Source organism: Acanthamoeba castellanii (assembly GCF_000313135.1).
Source record: "Acanthamoeba castellanii str. Neff unplaced genomic scaffold scf7180000084716, whole genome shotgun sequence".
Classification (NCBI taxonomy): Eukaryota; Discosea; order Longamoebia; family Acanthamoebidae; genus Acanthamoeba; species Acanthamoeba castellanii.
The window spans coordinates 63,536-71,896 of record NW_004457511.1 but is presented as its reverse complement, the minus strand read 5'-3'; the positions used below and the strand labels follow the sequence as shown (position 1 = coordinate 71,896).

The following is an 8,361-nucleotide window of genomic DNA, read 5'->3' as shown; positions in this document are numbered from 1 at the left end:
GCTAATCAATATCCAGACCAATTAGACGATGGGCTACAAGATGCCACACGACTCAGGCCGCTACGATGCGGTGTCAACCTCACAACTTCAAGCATAAAAATCACTACCAACTAAAGCGCACTCGACCAATTAAAGCGCACCAGATTTTTCGCTTGCCTTGATAGCTAGAGGCCTGGCAATATTTTTCCAGACCAATTAGACCATGGGCTACAAGATGCCGCACGACTCTGGCTGCTACGATACGCTATGCGATGGGCTACAAGATGCAGCACGACTCAGGACAACGTTGTTCGTCTCACAACTGGAATCTCAGGGGATGCAACGACAACGCGTAAAATTCGTGGCACTACTTAGGGGATGCAACGAAAACCAGTAGAACTAGTTCTTTACTCGTGGCCACGGTGTAAACAGCAACAGCTAGTCATACAGTCCTCACTCTGTTCAGTGCCTGGCACAGCGCTCGGCACTGTTGCCATCCATGGAGCTTTCAAAGCAAGTGAGTTTTCCTGAATCTATCATTGGCTTCCCTGTGGCTCGTGGAACGTGTTTTTGGAGTTCCACTAATTTTACGCGTTGTCGTTGCATCCCCTGGCAAAGCGATTGGCACCACTCCTACCCTGGGAGCTTTGAAGGCTGGTGAGTTTTCCTAAATCCATCAACGAATTTCATGTGTTCGTTCTATGAGTGGCCACTAGTGTTACTCGTGCAATTAGTTTTACTCGTTTCGGTTGCATCCCCTCAGGGGACGCGTTTAACTCGTTTAACTAGTAAAACACTGATTAAACTCGTTTAACGACCTGCCCACTCGTTGAACGGTGGCCCACTCAAAGAACATGTGTGAAACGAGTAGCAAACGCGTGAAACGAGTAGAGAACGTGTGAAACGAGTAAAAACCGCGTGGAACGAGTAAAAAACGCGTAAATACCGAGTAAAACGAGTAAATAACGAGTTAAAGGAGTAAAATGACCACAAACCACCTGTGGCAACACTGATTAAACGCGTTAAACTAGTTAAACGCTTTTTACGAGTGTTACTCGTGCAATTCGTTAGTCGTTTTCGTTGCATCCCCTCAGCATCCGCGACAGCCGCGGACAGTAGGGGATGAGTCGCCGGCCGCGATGTCCGCGGATAATCGCAATGTCCGCGGGAGGTCGCGATGTCCGCGAAAACAAGCCATCTCCGTACACATCTCCCGAGGTTACTGTTGAGACGAACAATTGCGCTGAGTCGTGCGGCATCTTGTAGCCCATGGTCTGATTGGTCTGGAAAATTATTGCCAGGCCTCTTGCTATCAAGGCAAGCGAGAAAACTGGTGCGCTTTAATTGGTCGATGGATTTTTATGCTTGAAGTTGTGAGGTTGACACCGCACCGTAGCGGCCAGAGACGTGTGGCATCTTGTAGCCCATCGTCTAATTGGTCTGGAAAATTATTGCCAGGCCTCTTGCTATCAAGGCAAGCGAGAAAACTGGTGCGCTTCGATTGGACTGTTGATTGTTTTACCTACAAGTGGGTCCGGCCACCAGCGCACTGTTGCTCCCTGAATCGTGCGGCATCTTGTAGCCCATCGTCTAATTGGTCTGGATATTGATTAGCAGGCTTCCAGCTATCAAGGCAAGCGAGAGAAACAGCGCTCTCGATTGTGTGGCCTTGAAAAAATTGCAAAATGACTCCGAATTGGCGAGGTCCTAGCGGCCCAATGAGGCATCCCACAGGGCTGAATCCTATCACATCTTGAAGCCCGTCCTCTGGAACGCATTTTGAACGAAACGAGAGGTCACGAGCTTACAGAGCAGGCGAGAAAACGCCTGCTCAAGTGTGTGTGGTGTAGGCAGCGGGCAAAAATTCCAAGTCAAAACTCCGCTCCCCTTGGCGAGTACGGCGGTCGAAGTCCGGACAAAATCCGGGGACGAGCGCAGCGAACCGGTTGTGACAAACTCAGGCTTCGGGCAAAATCCGGGGACTTGCCTGCATTTTTCTTTTCGGAGATAAACTTGGATTACAGGCGGAGGAGCTTCAGGGTTCGCCCTTCTCGTGCCCGCCGGTCGCGCGACGAGAGCCGGCTGCGGAGCACCCACCGGACAACGCGTCGGCCCCACCACCAGACGGCCACTACGATGGCCACCACGACAACTACTCCCCACTTGAGGGCGCGCTGCCCGTGGGCCTTTTCCTCCTGCAAGCACCCGACAACCTCCAAACCATCAGCACACACGTCCGATCGGGCGCGTGTCCACCGCACATAAAGAGAGAGCATACCGTGAGCAGGTCAGACATGTGGAGGTGGAGGTTGGCTCTTCCCTCAGGAAGCTCGAAAGTAGAACGCAATGGGTACATGCTCTCGTAGAACCGCCTGATGATCTGCGCAGACCCGCCGGCAGCCAAGGAAAAGAGTAAAAATAAAAACAAAACAAAAACAAAAACAAAAACCCCGCAAGATGGGGAGGCTGGTACGGAGAGAGTCTCGACAGATTCGGGGGCGGAGTGGTCGATGTCGTCGTTGATGCACACAAACTTGCGCGGCTTGGCCAAGATGCCATCGAGTCGGTCCTGCGCCCCCTGCGGGTTGGCGTTCACCATGAGGAAGGCCACGTCGTGCTCCGTGCTCACTATCTCAAAACTGCGGTTCACGACCGAGACACGCACACACGACGCAATACGCCCCAAGCTGGTGTAAGAAGAAAAGGAGTGGTACCACCTCATGGCACCATCGAGTACACCCGTAAAAATGAGGAGGGGAAGGAGAAGAAGAGGCGGGTGGATAGTGTACTTGTTCTTGCCGCGGCTGACGAACCAGCGCTGGATCTTCTCCAGCACGTCGGGGCAATCGAAGAGAGCATCGAGGGTGACGGGGCGGCGGCGGAAATAGGCCTCGAACTCGACCTCCTTTGCCTTCTCTTCTCGTTTACGCTGCTCTTCCTCCTCCTTGCCCGTGGCGGCGGTGGCGGTGGCGGCGGCATTCACTAAGTTGGCGCCCTATGTGCCGTGTGTCGTACGTAAGCTGACGGTCATTGCATCGCCTGCCTCCCTTCCTTCCCCCTCTCAGTGGTCCTAGTGTCCACGCAACACCGTTGGGGAGGGGAGTGTACTCCGTAGCGATTCGAGTAGCGGCTCCACTGCTCCGCCGAGCCGGTGGCGGCCGGCGATGCAGCGGTGGCCGAGGCGACGTGCGACGGGAGCTGCTGCTGGCTTCCCGACGCCAAGGCGGGGTGGTGGGTGCTCGTGACGTTGGTGGAGGCCGGCGAAAGGAGGGGAGCGGCGGAAGGGGCCGCCTCGAGCGCAGAAGGCAGAAGAACGGCGGAAGCCGCCATGGCGGCGGTCGCGGTGGCGGGCGACGAAGCAGGTGACGAAGAAGAGGCGGCGGCGGAGACAGGCGCGGAGGCGGCGGTGGCGTTGTGGGCAGAACAGCGGTGACGAAGCCTGTCGAGGAATTCGTGGAACTTGGGAGGCACGAGGGGGTGGCCGTAGGCGCGCAGGTAGATGGTTCGCAGCTCCCAGTAGTCGAGCGCCCCTGACTGGTCTTCGTCCAGTGCCGTCCACACTGCCTTGACCGTGGCGTCCGGTTTCTGCAAATCGTCGTAGCCATCCATCCATCCATCCATCCACCATCAGTTATGTCGTACGTCCATACGCCCCGGTTGGTGTCTGGTGACACTGAAGCGGGCGCGCGGGTAAGTGGGTGCGTACCTGACGCATCATGAAGTACATGTAGGAGAAGGCAAACTGCATATCTTCGCCTGTGCGGAAGCGATGAGATGACGTCTTGTTGAACTCCTCCGGCCATCGGGCGTGTAGCGCGGTGATGATGTGCCGGTCGATCATGTGCGGCATGTGCGCGATCACCTGCGCACCGGAAGAGGCGCGGCCAAGGCAACACGCGCGTTAGGCCGAACGATCCCTACCACGCGCGCGCGCGCACACACGACACAACGCGTGCGTGTGAACTGATCAGACACATGGAGAGAAGGGCATTAAGGGGATGTTGCCTTGCGAGGTTCGGGACCGAACTCCTGGTCGAGGAGGCGGTTCACATGGCGCAGCGAGTCGCCAAAGGCATCGAGCAGACGCCTCCCGGTCCTGCTGTTGCTGGAGGTGGTGTCGGTGTCGGTGTCGGTGTCGGCGGCGGCGCGAGAAGGTGCCGACCGCTCCCAGGGAAACAAAGCCGGTGCGGGGCTGTCCCGGAAGTACTCGGCAGCCGCGGCGAGGTAGGCCTCCCGCGCCTCTTCTACCGCTTGCTCCTTGGCCCGCTCATACCAGGCCTGCAGGCCATTCACCGCGCGCACGTACACAACACGCAGAACACACAGCGCGCCCGACAGATGAGCGTCGTGGTGCGTGGTGCGTGAGTGCGTGGTGCGGGGGCTGTGCCTTTTTGGCGGGCGTGAGGGTGTTGGGCGGGGGGACTGGGATGGACGCAGCCGACATGTAGCGGGTCCAGAGTTCGGCCAGGGTCGTGGGGAGCCTTCCCTCCTCGGACTCGTCTGATGGATCCGCCTCCTCCTCCGCCGCCGCCGCTTCTTCCTCGACGTGGAGCAGCAACGTCCTCGTGCTCCTCCTCCGCGGACTGCTTCCCCTGCAGAGAGCGGAGAGAGCGGAGAGAGAAAGAGCGGAGAGAGCGGAGACCAGAGACGGCAGAGAGGGCAGAGAAGGCCGCCGGCCAGTCAACCACCAGCCACCACCAGCCACCACGTGGTGCCTCGCCAGGACCGCAATCGGGGGAAGACGGGGGGGGGGGTAGTGGGGCGCATACCGCTCCGCCTCTCGGTAGGCGGCACCGGCACCGGCACCGCTGCTGGCGGCGGCGGCGGTGGGCGTATTTCGCGGCGGCGGCGCTCGGACTTGTTTGAGGTCGCGGTGTCTGACCGCGTGTAGGTCGAGTGGCGCAGCGTCCTCGGTCGCGTCTGGATCTGCTCGAGCGGCCCCGTCGGGGTGGTCCATCCCGGCGTCCTCGTCTTCACCGGTGCCGACAGCAGCAGGAGCCAGAGAGGCGACGGGGAGAGGGCTGGCCTCGATCTCCACATCGGCGTCTGCACCCACGCACCACCACCCACGCACCACGCAGCACCACCACCCACGCACCAAAGTCCCGATGAGAGGGGGCAGTTTCAGTCGCCGGCACATCACCGCCATAACTGACCCTCAGCCCCCTCCCATCACGTGTGGTTGGCGCGCATGCGGGGGGGAGGTTGTACCGGCAGGGGGCGGGGACGAGGCGGACGAAGAGGTCTCAGAGACGGAAGTGGACCCATTGGAGGCGCCCACGGTGATGTTGAAGGCCACCGTCAGCTTGAGGGGCGAATTACGGTCGGTGGTGCCCGCCGGGAGAGCCTCCACGCTGCGTAAGGCATAGATGTGTAGAGAGATCGAGAGAGATCGAGAGAGAGGAGGGGAGGGAGTGAGGAAGAGTGAGGAAGAGTGAGAAGGAGGAGGAGGAGGCGGGTCACGCACCTGATGCCGACAGGCTGTCGTCCCTTGTTCTTCCTGAGCACGAGGGTCATGGTCTTGTGCTTCTGGGAGATGGTTGCCGTGCGCACGATGTCCGAGTTGTCGTGCGAGCCATCCACGATCTGCAGCGTGTCCAGGACAGGCGCGAGGTCGATGTACATCGCGTCCACGTCCGGTGGCACCTAATCACAAACAAACAAACAACAAACAAACAAACCACCACCACCACCACCAACACGCGCACGTGCCCCACCGCACATGAAACCGGAGAAGGTAAGCACCACCGTCGGTGGCATGTAGGGGGAGGGGGCGCCAGCTGGTGGTGGCGGTGGCTGACCTGGACCAGGGGCAAGCCGGTGGTGGTGTTCACGGCGAAACCCCAGAGCTTCTCCTTGACCTCCTCCATCCCGCAGTCTCCGGCGTCCATCGCACACGCGGGCACCTGTCCATACGCCCACTCGCGTCTCTCAGCAGCTGACGACGACCCCACACACACCCACGCACACAACCACCAGCCACCCCCGCCCGAGCTTGCCCGGACACCCATCGATGGGGGGGGGACGGGGAAAAGGCGGATTGGGGGGGAGCGGGGCACCTGGCAGGGCTTGTCGCAGTACTTGTCGCCGATCCAGGAGTCGGGGCAGCCAGGCGCACAGTAGTCGAGGGCGGCGCCCCACGAACTGCCGGCGCCCCAGCTGCCGCCGCTGCTGCCCGCATTCCATCCGCTGCCCATCGTGGCGCTCGTGGCGTTGGCGCAGTCCCCGCCGTCAAAGTTGCAGCTGCTCGTGTTGCACGCCCTGATTGCCGCCAAAACGCGCTCACGTAAGGCAACGCCCCACAGCCAGCCAGCCAGCCACGATGCTGGCATTGCGCATTTCGTGGTAAATGGGGGAGGGGGGAGAACCGGTCGCAGTAGCCATCACCGATCCACGAGGACGGGCAGCCGTCAGCACAGTCGGGTACGGGCCACGCCAGGTACACCTGCCCAGCCCGAGCTCGAGGTAAGCCAGGTCGGGCCAAGCCAAGCCAAGCCAAGCAACTTGCAAAGGTGCGCATTCGAGAGCAGGGCCGAAGGGGGAGAGGGAGGGGAGGGAAGTGGGGGGGGAGGGAAGAGAGGAGTGTCGACCTTTTGTCCCTTGCCGGCAGAGTAGAAGTCGTCGGGCCACACGGGCGCACCGAACATGGTGTCGTCATTGAGGTAGAGGAACTTGTCCGACAGGCCCGGGATGCGGTGCAGGTGGCACTCGATGGCCGGCGACGAAAACGTGGGCAGGTGCGACTTGTTGGCGAATATCTCCTCGTGCGTAACCACCCTGCCACCCACCCACCCACCCACCCACCCAAGAGTAAGATAAGATTTCTATCGAAAGAGATATATAAATAAACAAATAACAAGATAGCAATAGTGCAGCAGCCTATGGCGGTGGCTGGCGGCTGGTGGCTGGTGGCGGGGTTGTGTGTTGTGCTGCTAAGCGGGACCCGTGCGGAGTGCGCGCACCTGATGCGGGGGTGGGAGAGGTCGAGCCAGTAGGGGATCTGCCCGTTGGTGACGATGTAGATGTTCCGCACCCAGGGCGCGTACTTCTCCACGGAGCGCAGGGAGTACCGCAGCTCCTGAGACACCGCCCACCGGTCATCGACCATCAGCACACCCTCCCCCGCACCAAACGAGGGATGGGGAGGTGGCAGCTCGCGGGCAGGCAGGCAGGCAGGCAGGCAGGCAAGCGGGCGGGCGGGCAGGTAAGCAGGCGGGCAGAGGGAGGGGAGGGTGCATGCCTCGTTGTCGACGAAGCGGCTCATGGAGTCGGCGTCCCCGAGGCAGTTCTCCTTCTGTGTGCCGTTCCGCGTCGCGTTACCGCCCGATGGCGTGGCACTGGCGGCGGCAGAGGCAAGGCTGCTGGCCGGCGGGCTGGCACTGCTGCCGGTGGGAGTAGCGGTGGTGCCAGTATCGTTGCCTGTTGCTCAGCGCCACGAGACACCAATCAAACGGGGGCGGGCCAATTTTTGTCAGCGCCATGTCAACTTGAACATCACCCACGCGTGCATACATGCATGCATGCCTACATTTATTATATATATATACACACACACAGAGAGAGAGAGGTAGTGGTGGTGTGTGTGTGTGTGTGTGGTGCGTGCGTGCGTGCGTGCGTGCGTGCGGCGCCTACATTGAATAAAGTAACTACGCATCGCACCACTGGGCAGCACGCACCTTGTGGGTGGAGAGGGAAACAGAAAAAAAAATAGCAAAAAAAAATAGCAAAAAAAGCTGTGTGGAGAGAGTACCGCGAGAGGCGGCGATGGCGGCACGCGCTTCCTTGAGTGCTGCGGTGGAGGCACGTGAGAGGTGGGGGGAGGGGTGCTGATAGAGAGAGAGAGAGAGGGAGGGAGTGGCGCTTTACCTTGCACGAGCGCGGGTCGGAGCCGTTGACCCAGGAGTAGACCAGGTCAATGGGGGCGCCGTAGGCCGAGTAGTGGGCGGGCGAAGAGGAGCGGTCGGGGAGGGGAGCGGGGGCAGAAAGAAGAGCGGCGGCGGGCGGGGCGGCGAGGAAGTGGTGCAGGAGGGACACGCATGTGTTGAGCAGAAACAGCGCACCCACCAGGCACACCACCATGCCCCAGCGGCTCGCCAGGAAGCTCAAGAAACGGCGCTGCACCAACTTGCGGAGATTCATGGCACACTGGCGGACGAGTGATTGATTGGGGGGGGCAGACTAGCGAGCAACCGCCGAGGGCGCAAGAAGATGCGAACGCACGCTGGCCTGCCTGCTTGCTTGCCGCGGCGCCGGACTGCCGCCTGTCGGGGTGGAGAGGAAAAAGAAGGCGAACAGGGCCTTTTCCTCCCCCATTTCCTGCGTTACTCTCCATTTTCTTTTTTTTGTTTTTTATTCGGAAGTGATTGATCGGTGGTGGCGTGT

At 60.1% G+C, this 8,361-nt stretch overlaps 1 pseudogene; it reads right to left on the bottom strand.

Moving 5' to 3' along the window:
* Positions 1-1,997: 1,997 nt before the first annotated feature.
* ACA1_151120 lies at positions 1,998-8,292 on the bottom strand (annotated as a pseudogene).
* Positions 8,293-8,361: the final 69 nt, after the last annotated feature.